The following is a 15,172-nucleotide window of genomic DNA, read 5'->3' on the forward strand; positions in this document are numbered from 1 at the left end:
AGATACAAAATTTTGGTTTTCATTAACTGTAATCACCAGCATTAAAAGAAAAAAATGCTGGAAATAGATCACTCTGTGTATAATGAATCTATATAATATATGAGTTTCACTTTTCGAATTGAATTACTGAAATAAATAAAAAAATGTATGCTATTCTAATTCATTGAGAAGGACTAGTACAATTACATGCATAAGCGCTGAATGGCCGGACACGTTCCTTGTGGGCACGTGGCCATTCAGCGCCTTCTTGCATCGTTGAAAGGCGCTGATTGGCAGGGCAGTCATTCTGCCCTGCCAATCAACGCCTTTCAACAACGCAAGCAGCGCAATGACGTAATTGCGTCGCTTGAGTAGTTGAAAGGCGCTGATTGGTATGGTAGAATGACTTGAAAGGTCATTCAGCACCTTTTAAAGACGCAAGCAACGCGATGACACCATCGCGCCGCCTGCGTCATTCAGCCCCAGTAGACCTGCTCAGAAGAGAGAAGGCCTGCATTGCCACAGGACGGCGTGGGAATGGGATCAGGTGTGTATGTAAAATTTCTTTTGTTTTCTCTTAGAAGTGTGAGTGCCATTATCTACAGGGGGGCTCTATCTACAAGGGGCATTTTCTACAGAGGGGGAGCTATATGTGGAGCACTATCTACACGAGGCGATATACGTGGGGGCACTATTTACAGGGGCGCTATATGTGGGGCACTATCTACAGGGGGCTATATGTGGGGCACTATTTCCAGGGGGGTATATGTGGAGCACTATCTACAGGGGGCTCTTTAGGGCACTATCTACAAGGGGCTATATGTGGGGCACTAGCTACTGGGTGGCTGTATGTGGGGCACTATCTACAGGGGCTCTATTGGGGCCACTATCTACAGGGGGATCTATGTAGGGTACTATCTACAGGGGGCTCTATGGGTGCATTATCTACAGGGAGCACTGTGTGTGTGTGTGTGTGTGTGTGTGTGTGTGTGTGTGTGTGTGTGTGTGTGTGTGTGTGTCTGGACCACAGTGTATGGTGCTATTATAATTAGAGACACAGTGTATGGTGCTATTATAATTAGAGGTGCAGTGTATTGCACTATTATATTTAGGGCACGATGAGAATTTTATCTTCGTTTATAGGTGCAGAAATGTTTGAAAAGTGAGTAGCTGAAGATATCTGAGCGGCAAACTGCAGGAATGGGCTGTGATCGGGAGAAGTCATTATAGAATACTGTACTCCCTTGTGTTATGTCATATCAAATGTGTGACTAAAAATCATAAATGCTCAATCTTAGGGTCAGTTCACACTGTTTTTTGACACGATTTTTGACGCGGAAACCACGTCGTAAAACGCGCCAAAAAAACTGATGAAAATGCCTTCCATTGATTTCAATGGGAGGCGGAGGAGTTTTTTCCCGCAAGCGGAAAAAACGGCTTGCGGGATAAAGAAGGGACATGCCCTCACTTCGGGCGTTTACGTCTCTGACCTACCATTGACATCAATTGGAGGAAGCAAAATTGTATTTCGCTGCGTTTTTTGCCTGCAACGCTCAATGGCCGTGGGCGAAAAACGCTGCAAAAATCTGCGTGCAGGCAGAGCAAAATCTGCCTCAAAATTCCAAACTGAATTTTGAGGCAGATTTTCTGCCTGCAAAAAAACCCTGTGTGAATCTAGCCTTAAAGTGTGCAGTTTCTCTCGACATGACTTAAACAGTACAGTATATGTAGCTTGAACAAACAGAATCATTCACATTATACTAGAGTAATTGATCACCATAACATATATAAAATAAAGTAAAGGGAGATGTGCAGAAGTTACAGAACAAATGGTTAATTTTGAGCCTTTGCATTGAGATTTATAGGTTGTGGGGCACGTAGGGATTAATGAGCATGATGTTTCATTGCCTGGATGGTAGTCCGTATCACTGTATAATGCAGCATGTTCAGAGGAACATAATTAACCATGAAATTACATTGGTGTCTCTGACATCTTTCTAGAGGAAGATGAGGGCAGTTCCAACATGTCACCAGGAGGGGACAGTATGTCATCAGCAGTCCCATGTCCCCTTACTGTGTCCTTGCCTCTGTCTGTCTGGAATAGAAAACCTTCTAACTGCTGTAATAAATTTGGCTAAATTAGTGGTTAAATGGTTATCTCAAGTAATATGTATTTGCATTAATCATCTTGCTGTAAAGCAGAGATGAGGAAGGCTCCGGAGAAGGCACTAAATTCGTATTGTCCATTTAATTGTGACTAATAAGTGCTAGACAATATACAGTGTGCTGGGGAGAGCTGCGGTGAAAGGAAGGAGGAAGGGAGCCAGGGAAAAAAACCAATAAGGACATGCAGAGTGCGGGGAAAAAGAGGCCCAGTGTATGGTCTTCTGTGAAACATGTTGGCCTTCACAAAAAAAAGATAATGCGCAAAAAAGTCGTCAGATGTGCAGGAAGATAGCTTCCATAATAAAAGCGCCCCCGAATATGTTATATGCAACCCGGCCCAGTCATTAGCTTGAAATATCCCATGTAGGGCTAGTATAGTGGGAAGATAGTGAAATGTTTGGTGCACTATGGTGTTCTCTATCTTTACAACAATAAGGTAATCATTTTCATCTTCCATTCTCATTGATGCTTGAAAAGGACAAGATTCATTTACTCTAATAACAATCACATATTATGGCTCTGTATTGTAAGGAGCTGTAATAGGGCACCCATAAAGCTGCATGGGTCCCTCTAATACCTAATCCAGAGGTTTTCAGAGTTTTTTCCCTGTCGGATTCTTTACTAATCCGATGCCATATTACGAGGTGTTATAGCGGAAAATATGTCCGAAATATGGCACACAATGGAGGTGAAGTACAGAGCTGCATGGGATTCCATGTGTGCTGTGAATGACGCCGTAGGGTCAGTTAACACTTTTCAGTGCCACTTGCTATTTTGGTGCAGTAGTGATACTTTTTTTTGGGTTTCTACTTTTTTTTTGTGTTCAAAAACTTAAATTGTAAATCCAGTAGTGTTCAAGTAATGAGAACTGGATTTAGTGAATTTGCGACACTTTTGGATTAGCTTGGACACAAGTGAAAATTTAAGAGCTTCATGATCAAAATTTTGTGTACAAGAGCAAACAGCTTAGAGGGGTCTAATTGTGACATAGAACTCAAATATATTGCGCAACATGTCTGTGAATGTACTGTTTAAGGGCCTGTTCACATCAGACGGGGCAGTTTTTTACGACACCGTTTTTTATAAAAAACCGCACGGAAAAAAACGCCCCGTAAAAAGAAGGAGCATGTCACTTCTTGAGCAGTTTTTGGGGCTGTTTTTCATTGTGCCACTGGAAAAACAACTCCAAAAACGTCTAGAAAAAACGCTTCAAAAAATTTTTCAGCTTCAAAAACGGTTGAAAATCAGAGGCTGATTTCTCTGAAAACAGCTCGGTAATACTCAGCCATTTTTTACTCAGTGTGTGAACATACCCTAAGGCTTATTCAGACGAACGTATAATAGATCCGTGCAACGCGCGTGATTTTCACGCGCCTCGCACGGACCTACAGTATGTTAGTCTATGGGGCCGTGCAGACTGTCCGTGAGTTTTAATGAAGTCAATGTGTGTGTGAAAATCACGCGCAGCACACGGAAGCACTTCCGTGGGACGAGCGTGATTCACGCAACAGCAGTAAAAAGTATGAATGAAAACAGAAACATACAAAAGAGTGTCATAATGATGGCGGCTGCGGGAAAATCACGCAGCCACGCATCATACGCTGCTGACACACGGAGCTGTTAAGTACCTTTTGCGCGCGCAAAACGCACACGCTCGTGTAAATCCGGCCTAAGGCTTACGTTTTTTTGACAGAATCAATTGCGCAGTCGACTGCGCTATTGATTCCGTTAAAGAAAAAGAAACCTTACACGACTGTGACAAACGAAAACCATAAGCAATGGAAGCATTACCATTGAAATCAATGGTTTCCGTTTGCTTTTCCGTTGAGGGGTTACTCCAACGGAAAGGTCTGACAGAACCCCTCAACGGAAACCAACGCTGATGTGAACACAGCCTAAGCAGCAGTGCTTGAAAACGGAATAAATAAACAAACAATAAATTGTATAATGAATCATAGCATTATAAGAAATATAACATCGGGGCTAGCGATAGAGACATGGGGAAGTTGGAGATCACTTGTCACAAAAGAGATTTTTCTTCCTGCTATTAAGCTTTTTAATGCCAGGGGGCAAGCAACTTTACCCTGCCTTGGTACAATTAATTTGTATTTTACTACACATGTCCTTGCATTTCTACAAATACGTTTCTACAGAGGGACGTTCCTCAGTGAGCCAATATAACAACCAGAAAGAACAAGGCTTGGCTGCAGTGTGCCTGGCAGACCCTTTCTCATTCTCTCGCTGTCTTTCCCCCTCCGCTTCTCTCGCTCCAGTCACCAAACTGGCAGCTTCAACATGAAAAGGAATAAAACTGCTTTAATCTGCACCTCTCGCCCACGGCACCCTGACAGTCAGCTTCGTCCTCCGCGGCAGCTTTAAAAACAAACGCCGGATGACGCTTGAACGCTGAGGGACGCAGCAGGGAGGGGGTGTTCAAACACAGACAGGAAAAGCGAGAAGTCTCAGGAATTTGGGAAACTAAAGTTGGACTATGTCCTACACTGTACTCGGAAGGTCAATAAATGGATTTTACTATTTAATATGCATTAAATTGGGAGCTAAAAGAATGACATATCCCATAATGTAGAGAGAACATTGCCCCTGGAACAAACTGCACAATATCCTGTGTCAGAACTGTGATTTATTTCCATGAATATAATAATCTACATTGTGAAAACGCATGTTAAAGAACTGAGTGTCCAATGGATCCCAATTGAAACTGTAACCATTTATAGCTCCTAGCACTGAAAGTCTTAGGAAAAGGTACAGAAAAGGTGTTTAAACATATATAATGGCATATATAACAAAAAGTTGTATGTATTCTAGTATTACAAGTTATTAGCCACTTCCAATTTCTTCTTCATTTTCACTTGGTGAAGAACCTTGACAACTGAACAATGGTAAAATAGAACAGTCAGGGTATGTGCACACGCAAAATCCAAAACGGCTGAAAATACGGAGCTGTTTTCAAGGGTTTTTTGAAAATGAGGCGTAAAAAAACGCCCCGTCGGAACAGAACGCCGTATTTCCCATTGAAATCAATGGGCAGATGTTTGTAGGCATTCTGCTTCCGTTTTTTGAGGCGTAAACGCCCCAAAATATGCCTGAAGACACTACGTTTGATCATACTTTAAGGCCGGATTTACACGAGCGTGTGCGTTTGATGCGTGGCTGCGTGATTTTCGCGCAGCCGCCATCATTATGACACTCTGTATGTTTGTAAACAGAAAAGCACGTGGTGTTTTTTCTGTTTTCATCCCTACTTATTACTGCTGTTGCGCGAATCACGCGAGTCACACCAAAGTGCTTCCGTGTGCTGCGCGTGATTTTCACACACCCATTGACTTCAATAGGTGCGCGATGCGCGAACAGCGCACAAATATAGGACATGTCGTGAGTTTTACGCAGCGGACACACGCTGCGTGAAACTCACGGACAGTCTGCACGGCCCCATAGACTAATATAGGTCCGTGCGAGGCGCGTGAAAATCACGCGCGTTGCACGGACGTAAATCACGTTCGTCTAAATAAGCCCTCAGGGTATGTTCACACGCTTACTAAAGAACGTCTGAAAATACGGAGCTGTTTTCAAGGCAAACCAGGTCCTGATTTTCAGATGTTTTTCTAATCAAAGTCGAGTTTTTCGCTGCGTTTTTAACGGCCGTTTTTGGAGTTGTTTTTCTATAGACTCTATGAAAAACGGCTCCAAAAACGTCTCAAGAAGTCCCATGCACTTCTTTTTCAAAACGGCTGCGTAAAAAAACGGCCAGTCGGAACAGAACGCCGGTTTTCCCATTGCAATCAATGGGCAGATGTTTGGAGGCATTATTCGGGCGCCGTTTTTTGGACGTTTACGGACCAAAAAACGCCAGAAAATAGCCCGTGTTAACATACCCTATTCTTCAAGTACACAAGTTCTCTGAAAAGTTGTGACGTTAAAGAGCCTCTGCCATCAGTAGCCTTGTATGAATATAGCATTACGGATGATTTGCAAGTACCTACCACAACCTAACTAGTTCCTTTAACTAAAAGTTAGTTTGAAAAAGTATTAAATTGAAATAAATCTTTACGCCTGGATGTGTACTCCCCCAAGACACAATATTTCTTTCCTACTGGAGTTGACATTATCAGAGGTAGCTCCTGCCACTGAGTCACTACAGGATGACTGCAGCGGAACCAATTGTTGCAATCAAAGAATTGTCTGTATAATGCAAGGTGTGATACTGCTTTATATTACCACAGTTATGTGTTGTTACAGTGGTGTGTTTTTCTAGTTCATGGCTGCAAGTTCTGCTGTGTCCTTCAAATGTATGGGAGATATTAGCAGCTGTAGACACTCCCGAAGCAGACAGGGTGACCTTTCTGAGAGCCAAATGACACCCGTCTGCTTCTGGCAGCTTCTGCTTTCCGTAATTTAGGGCTCAATTAGGACTTTAACATTGAATGAAACAGCCATAAAAATGGCTCGAACGTCCGTATTCCATTTATCAGATAGCAGTAAGAATGTGTCCCTGAGGTAGTGACAGAAACAGAGGGATACTCAATATTATTAGACAGGAATAAACACAGGAATTTCACAAGGGGGTCCACCTTTGCCTTTCACCATACTTCTATCTACTTTCTGTATATTCAGCTCCATGCAGGGGCGTAACCATTCAGTGCCGAGCCTCCCCCAGGATCAGACCCCCAGAAAAATAAAAGTCTTTGCTCATCGCTCCTACAGCTTCTCTTGTCCACAGGAGGCCTGGCTGGATCCCTGCCGGATCCCCTCATGCTGCCACACGGACCGCCTGATTTGGGGATCCTGGGCGGGCCTCCTGTGGGCACCCTTCCCCTCCAGTCGCGGTCGCAGTCGTTAAGCCACGAGCTACATGAGGTTATTTTAGTTCACAAACAGATAAACTGCTGTGTATGTGATTAGCAACAGACAAGTTATCGCATGACTTAATAAATATAACATGCCATAAATTGATAATCAGCATTTTAGGAGAGTAAAGGGGTTTTTCGGGTCTATCCTTTGGTGCCATGGTTTGGCCACTTGAATAGGACAAAGCTGAAGTGACAGGCAAAGAGCTACCCATATGTTCATGCCGCTGTGCCTTTATAAACAATGACGGGGCCGCGATGAGCCCTTCATTGTGCTTATCGACAGGGGTCCCGGGGGCTACAGATAGGCCATCAATATTAAAGTCCCGGAAAGCACCTTTAAGCCCTGCTCTACTGCTACAAAGAAACTCTGCTGCACAGGAGGTTACATGCAACAGGCACAGTTAGCTCCCTGGCTTATATCTTAGGGCCTGTTCACATCAGCGTTGCCCTTCTGTTGAGGGGTTCCTCTGGAGTTTTCCATCGGGTTAACCCCTCAACGGAAAGTCAAACGTAAACCTAAGCTTCCGTCTGCATCACCGTTGATCTCAATGGTGACAGAAACGTTGCTAAAGTTTTTCATTTGTCACCCTTGTGACAGGGTTCCGTTGTTTTTGACGGAATCAATAGCGCAGTCGACTGCGCTATTGATGCAATTCCCTTATCTAAAAAAAAAATACCAAGACACAGGACAATTGCAGGCACAGCTATTCCATAATAATATACTGATTATCAGGATTGTTCCTTTTATAAGTGAGCGCGATCACACAAAGCTCCTAAAGGACAATCCTGATAATCGGTATATATTATGGAATAGCGGTGCCTTCAATTCCCTTACAGAAAATAATTGTGTCTTGGTATTTATTTTTTTTAAAGTAAAATGCATGCACAGTAATTCCTTAATTATTCCTAAAAATAAGAAAATCGAGATTAAAATCGATAATCGCCCATGATCCAGATGTTTTTTTTTTGCAAAATCGCCCAGCCCTAATTTAACTCTACGGGAATGACGGAGATAGCCATGTACAGTACTCGGCTATGTCCATCTGTCCCAAAGACTTCAAACAGGGGACAGAGGACCCCCATTCTCGTGATCAATGGCAGTCCCAGCAGTGTCTCAAATCCATCCATTTACTTGAATAGAATATATTATTCTGATTTCAGTTTATTACTACATAAGATAGATAAAATTGATATAAAAAGTAAATTTCGCTCTTGAATAAAATGTTACAATATTTAATAGTTTAAGCAGTATTCCCCAACCAGTGATTTGGGGGGGGGGCACATGTGGCTCTAAGACCCTCTGTATGTGGATCTCCAGCTGTTGGCAGCTCCTAATACTATTATGCAAAAGTGGTATCTCTGATGTCATTGTATGAATTTGTCAAAACTATATGATTGGCTGTTAATACTAGAGCAAGAACCAAAACACTAGGTCATCATTTTAATTTGCTTTGTCAATTTTTTAATTCAGTGTGACTCAATACCATTTACTTGAAAGTGGCTCACCGACTTGTAAACGATAGGGACTTCCGGTTTAAGTCTAGAAAAAAAAGTACAGTAGCTTTCTAAATACTTTGATTTACTTATCTTGTTCCAATTTTTAATGACATGATGTTTTTTTGGATGTTCAGACAGAAAAGTAAATTCTGAATTTTGCTGGACATCTATTACTAGAGAGCAGTGCATTGCGGGATGACAGTTACACAGCCAGAACTATTGTATATTTCGGACTATAGGACGCACTGGACCATAAATTATAGCATAAAAGGAGAAAAAAAGGTTTGGCCTTTAACTGTACATTTCCTGATTAATATTGAGATAATAGGGTACAACAGAGCCCCAATACAATGCCAGCCACAGTACCCCATAACAATGCCAGCCACAGTGCATCAATACAATGCCAGTCAGGGTGCCCCATAACAATGCTAGCCACAGTGCCCCAATATAATGCCAGCTACAGTGCCTCAATACAATGCCAGCCACAGTGCCCCATAATGTCAGACACAGAAATACAAGATATTGGCAGCTATAGTGCTCTCACCCTCCACTGAACTCACCAGACATCAGAGGTGTGGAGTGGCAGGGGTTAATGGTGTTGAATCTGCTCTTCATACGCTGTACATAGGAGGGGGCGTGGCTAGAAGGTCCTTGCAGATCAGTACCTGCCCAGATTTTCTGTGCGGTGTGTACAATTGTCTGGTTTATCTGCTCACTGAACAGTGAGATGACAGAATTCTGTGTGTAAGAAGTGACTGTTCAGTGAGCAGATAACACAGAGATTTTTTACACACAGGACATGCAGCTTCCATTACACTGCACTGCAAGGACCTTTGAATAGGAGCTCAGCCTGGGCTTCTTCACACAGTGGCAGCTGTTTGTCTTCAGGAGATAAGAGCAGCAGAAGATTACAACACAGATTCTAAGATAAAAACCGTGTCTTAGGCCCCATGCACATGAACGTAATTACGGGCCCATAGACTTCTATTGGCCACGGGTACCTCCGCTTGCTTACAGGAAGGTGCCCGGGCCGTTGAAAAATATAGGACATGTCCTATTTTAGGCCGTAATTACGGCACGGGCAGGCCCATAGAAGTCTATGGGGCTCCCGTAATTACGGGAGCGTTGCTAGGCGACGTCAGTGGATAGTCACTGTCCAGGGTGCTGAAAGAGTTAACTGATCGGCAGTAACTCTTTCAGCACCCTGGACAGTGACTTCCGATCACAATATAAATCAACGTGTAAAAAAAATAGAAGTTCATACTTACCCAGAACTCCCAATCACAGGCCACTCACAGGCTGCAGCGGTCACATGGACTGCCGCGTCATCCAGGGAGGTCGGGCTGGATGTCAAGAGAGGGACGCGTCACCAAGGCAACGGCCGGGTAAGTATGAATTTCTTTTACTTTTACCTCGGATAGGACTGCCCCTTCTCTCTATCCTGCACTGATAGAGAGAAGGGGCTGCCGATTCGTGCAGTGCAATTTTGCAGCGAAAACGTGCCCGTAAATACGGGTGGAATACTGGTGACCAAGGACCCGTATTTACGCCAGTATTTACGGGAGGGAAAAAATAAGTTTGTGTGCATGAGGCCTTATAGTCCAAAAAATATGGTATGTCGTTTGGGCACATGTTTGACAGAAGAATGGAGCTAAAGTGCTGTCTGGTCCAAATAAAACAAGCAGAATATTGAAAGCAGCTATGTACAGTGTAGGGTTGCACGATGCATCAAAATATCGATACTATTTCCATGCTGTGCACCCTCAAACGGTTCAATACCATTAATTTATGTATTTGAATACTAAGCTGTGTGGTTGCACAGCTTAGTATTGTAATACATGAATTTAGTCAGAGCGGGGCTGCGGCTGTTTAATATAGCCATTGCCCTGCTCCTGACAAGTGTGCATGCACAGTCAACATAATCTGATATGGCCGGTGCTGCACACAAGACAGAGAACATAGCGGGCGCACTGCAAAGCACCCCTATGTTCTCTGTCTTCAGGGTCGGCGCCGCACTATTGAAGCACTAACCGCGCGTGCGCTTGTTGTCAGGAGCGGGGCAATGGCTGTATTACACAGCCGTAGCCCCGCTCTAATGACACACATCAGAGAAACCTCTGATCTCTGCCACTATTCCCTTGAATGCTGCGATCAAAGCTGACCGCAGCATTCAAGGAGAAAATTAGAAGGGGGATGCCCCTTGGATCGCATCACAGGGAATCCCTGTAACGCGATCGAGGGACATACCATATATGGCCAGACAGTCCAGGTTCCATTGAAGGACCCCAGGGCTGTCTGACCATATTTCCTGCTGTTAGGGCATAATTAGGTATGTCCTAACAACTGCCTGTGTACTATCAGTACACAGTCTAATGTTCTGGCATATAGATATATGCCAGTACATTAAAGGGTACCTGTCATCAGCATTTCACCTATTGAACTTTACTTATCCCTCACTGGCCGCTGCTATAAAAGGTTTATTGCCGTTATCCCCTCTCCTAAACTCCTCCTCCGACTGTAAATAAAGGTCTGCAAACATTTTGTGCCTTTTATCGTAATAATCCGGTGTCCCATTGTGCGAACACACCAGAAGAGGACATTAATGCACAAGCGCAGGATTTTGTGTGCTGGGGGAAGGGGCGGAGCTGTCAATCAAAAGTAAGGAGGGTAAACTCGGAAAGACTTGAGGAATGAAGATATGACTCTTTTATGCTCATTAACATACATAGTTACATAGTACGGTTGAAAAACGACACGTGTCCATCAAGTTCAACCAAGGGATGGGAAAAGGGAAGGTAAAAATTTCTACACATAGGAGCTAATATTTTTTTGTTCTAGGAAATTATCTGAGCCTTTTTTAAAGCCATCTCCTGTCCCAGCTGTGACGGCTCCTGCGGTGACTATTCCACAGATTCACAGTTCTCACTGTAAAGAAGGCTTGTCGCCTCTGAAGATTGAACCTTTTCTTCTGCAGACCGAGGGAGTGCCCCCTTGTTTTTTGAGGGGGTTTTACATGGAACAGGATTTCACTATATTTTTTGGATGTGTCATTAATATATTTATATAAGTTAATCATGTCCCCCCTTAGTCGTCTTTTTTGAAGGCTAAATAGGTTTGATTCTTTTAATCTTTCCTCATAACTTAGATTCTCCATGCCCCTTATTAGCTTCATTGCTCTTCTTTGTATTTTTTCCAAATCCAGGGCATCCTTTCTATGAACTGGAGCCCAGAACTGAACTGCATATTCTAGATTAGACCTCACTAATGCTTTGTAAAGTGGTAATATTACATCCCTGTCCCACGAGTCCATGCCTCTTTTAATACACGACAATATCTTGCTGGCCTTTGAAGCAGCTGATTGACATTGCATGCTGTTATTTAGTTTATGATTTAAAAGTACACCCAGATCCTTCTCAACAAGTGAATCCCCCAATGTAGCTCCCCTAGGACATATGATGCATGCAGGTTGTTTATCTACATTAAACTTCATTTGCTAACTGGATGCACAAACACTTAGTTTGTTTAAATCCGCTTGCAATTCACGAACATCTTCCATAGACTGAACTATATTACATAGCTTGGTGTCATCTGCAAAAATAGAAATAGTGCTATTAATCCCATCCTCTATATCATTAATACATAAGTTGAATAATAGTGGTCCCAGCACGGAACCCTGGGGTACACCACTTATAACCGGGGACCATTCAGAGTAGGAATCATTGACCACAACTCTCTGGATACGGTCCTTGAGCCAATTCTCAATCCAATTACAAACTATCTAAACCTATAGTCATTAATTTACCCATTAGACGTCTATGAGGGACAGTGTCAAATGCCTTTGCAAAGTCCAAAAACATTGCACATTTATTTAATTTAATTTAGCTTGGACCATATCTACATTCATCCAATTCAGTATATCAACTGATATATTAACAGCACTGGCACCGGCTATATCAGCTGCTCTTTCTTCTGTTGTATATACAGAGCTAAAGAACCCATTTAGTAACTCTGCCTTTGCTTGATCCCCTGTGACTATCTCTCCATTACCACTATCTAGGGGTCCTACATGTTCAGAACTTGGCTTTTTTGCATTTATATACTTGAATAATTTTTGGGTATTTGTTTTAATATCCTTGGCCACCTGCCTTTCATTTAGTATTTTTGCTAATTTTATTACATACAGATTTTATTACGCTCTTTATAATTTAAAAAGGCTACAGATGTACTCTCAGATTTGTATTTTTCAAATGTCCTTTTTTTTGTCATGTATTGCCCTTTTTACAGAAGGTGTAAGCCATGTGGGGTTTAGTTTTAGTCGTTTATAATTGTTACCTATAGGAAAAAATGTTGCACTATAATTACCCAAAGTAAATTTGAAAATCTCCCATTATTTGACATTAGTTCTACACTAAAAAATGGAATACTAAAGCTACAGAGCCGACAAAGAAGACAATTATAGGTTATATAGAAACTAGTATAGAAAACACGTTATACGGGTTTGCTAGCAAAAGGAATGCAGTGGTCTGTTAATATATATAAATGCTCCCCATAGCTGCCCCCACACCGTATAATGCCCCCATAGCTACCCCCACAGTATAATGCTCCCTATTGCTGCCCCCACACAGTATAATGCCCCCATACAGTATAATGACCCCCCATAGCTGCCCCCACACAGTATAATGCCCCCCATATGAGCTCCTCCCACAGTATAATGCCCCTCATAGCTGCACCCGCAGAATAATGCCCCTGATAGCTGCCCCGCAGTATAATGCCTCCCATAACTTTCCGCCACAAAGTATAATGACCCCATAGCTGTCCCAACAGTATAATGCCCCATAGCTTCCCCCACAGTATAATGCCCCCCCATAGCTGCCCCCACACAGTATAATGCCCCCCATAGCTTCCCCCACACAGTATAATGCCCCCATAGCTTCCCCCACACAGTATAATGCCCCCGATAGCTTCTCCCACACAGTATAATGCCCCCCATAGCTGCCGCCACACAGTATAATGCCCCCATTGCTGCCCCCACACAGTATAATGCTCCCCATAGCTGCCCCCACACAGCATAATGCCATAATTATGATTTTCACCCTCAAAAATATGGATATGAACGCATATACACATTATTATGTTCATACACCCATGCTCATTTACTTGATAGTATTTTGGTCAAGTATTTGTAAGCAAAAACTAGGAGTAGAAAATAAATAGAGAACAACTACAATGGAACGATTTGCACCAAACATGGTTTTGGCTTACAAATACTAAAGCAAAATACTGAGCAAAATACAAAAGTGGGAAAGTGGCTTGTGTGAATAACCCTGGATAACAATGTACTACCCAAAGGCACCATGAACATAAACATATTAGAGTAAAACTCAGAGGTTGTACAGAGACCTTTTATAGCACCCACACACTTAAAAGCTATGTACACCTTTGAAATAGGTTGTTATTTTTTAATAAAAATCTATATCATTGTGTTTTGTGCAACTTTATAAATACCTTTTATTAAAAATATTTTTTTACTTTTTGAGATACAAATGCTTTGTATCCTGTATACAAAGCAGCTGTATCTAGTGCTGAAACCTGTGTCCGTCAGGTCAGCGGCACTGACTGGCATAGCCAGCGTCAGCACCCGGCGAACCCGGGCAAGTACCAGGCCCACTCGGCCACTGGGTGATTTACGCTGCCGTCATCATGGCTCCTCCAAGAGCGGAATCCATCCAGGAGCGTTGCCAACGCTCCTGGACAGTGACATCATAGGCTTCTCCATGAGAGGAATCCCCAGCCAGTGCTTCAGCAACGCTCCGGCTTGGGATTCCACTTCTAGAGGGAGCCCCAATGGCGCTATCTACAGGGAGGTGGTTTAGCACTATCTACAAGGGGGTGTGCGTGTCACTACCTACAATGGGGTGTGTGTGTCACTACCTACAATGGGGTGTGTGTGTCACTACCTACAAGGGGAGGTGTGGCACTACCTACAAGGGGGAGTGTGGCACAACCTACAAGGGGGTGTGTGTGGCATTATCTACCGATGGGTGTGTTGCGCACTTTCTACAGGGGGTGTGTGGCACTGCCTACAAGGGGGTGTGTGTGGCATTATCTACAGGGGGTGTGCGTGGCACTATCTACAGGGGGTGTGCGTGGCACTATCTACAAGGGGTGTGTATGTGGCACTATCTACAGGGGGCTGTGTGGCACTATCTACAGGGGGCACTGTGGCATTATCTACAGAGGGCACTGTTTATATGGGGCAAAAACTGGGGGCCTAACTTCTTTATGGGGGCAGAAACTGGGCCTAATTTTTATATGGGGGAACAAACTGCCATTTTCTGCAGCCATGAGTTCCCCCGCAAAGGGGCCCACTAAGTCTGGGTCGCCCAAGGGCTCACATAAACCTGGAGCCGGCCCTGCTTACGGGTTCAGTGTCAGCGGGTCCTGCGTGTCTATGACATGCAGGATCGAGCTGCTATCGATCACATGTAAGTTCATAATTTAGATGTGATCGATAACAGGTGGACCCTGCCCGCTGACACTGAACCCGTCGGATTCAGGTCTCAGCACACGATACAGCTGCTCTGTATACAGGATACAAAGTAGCTGTATCTCAAAAAGTAAAAATAAATTTTAATATTTAAAGAAGCATTCCACTTTTTTTT

At 43.3% G+C, this 15,172-nt stretch overlaps 1 protein-coding gene across 7 annotated transcripts in view; it reads right to left on the reverse strand.

Moving 5' to 3' along the window:
- The window catches only part of NPAS3 (neuronal PAS domain protein 3), a 573,247-nt gene that overhangs the window by 34,956 nt on the left and 523,119 nt on the right, over positions 1-15,172 (reverse strand). The window lies entirely within an intron of this gene.

This window comes from Rhinoderma darwinii, chromosome 12 (assembly GCF_050947455.1).
Source record: "Rhinoderma darwinii isolate aRhiDar2 chromosome 12, aRhiDar2.hap1, whole genome shotgun sequence".
Lineage (NCBI taxonomy): Eukaryota > Metazoa > Chordata > Amphibia > Anura > Rhinodermatidae > Rhinoderma > Rhinoderma darwinii.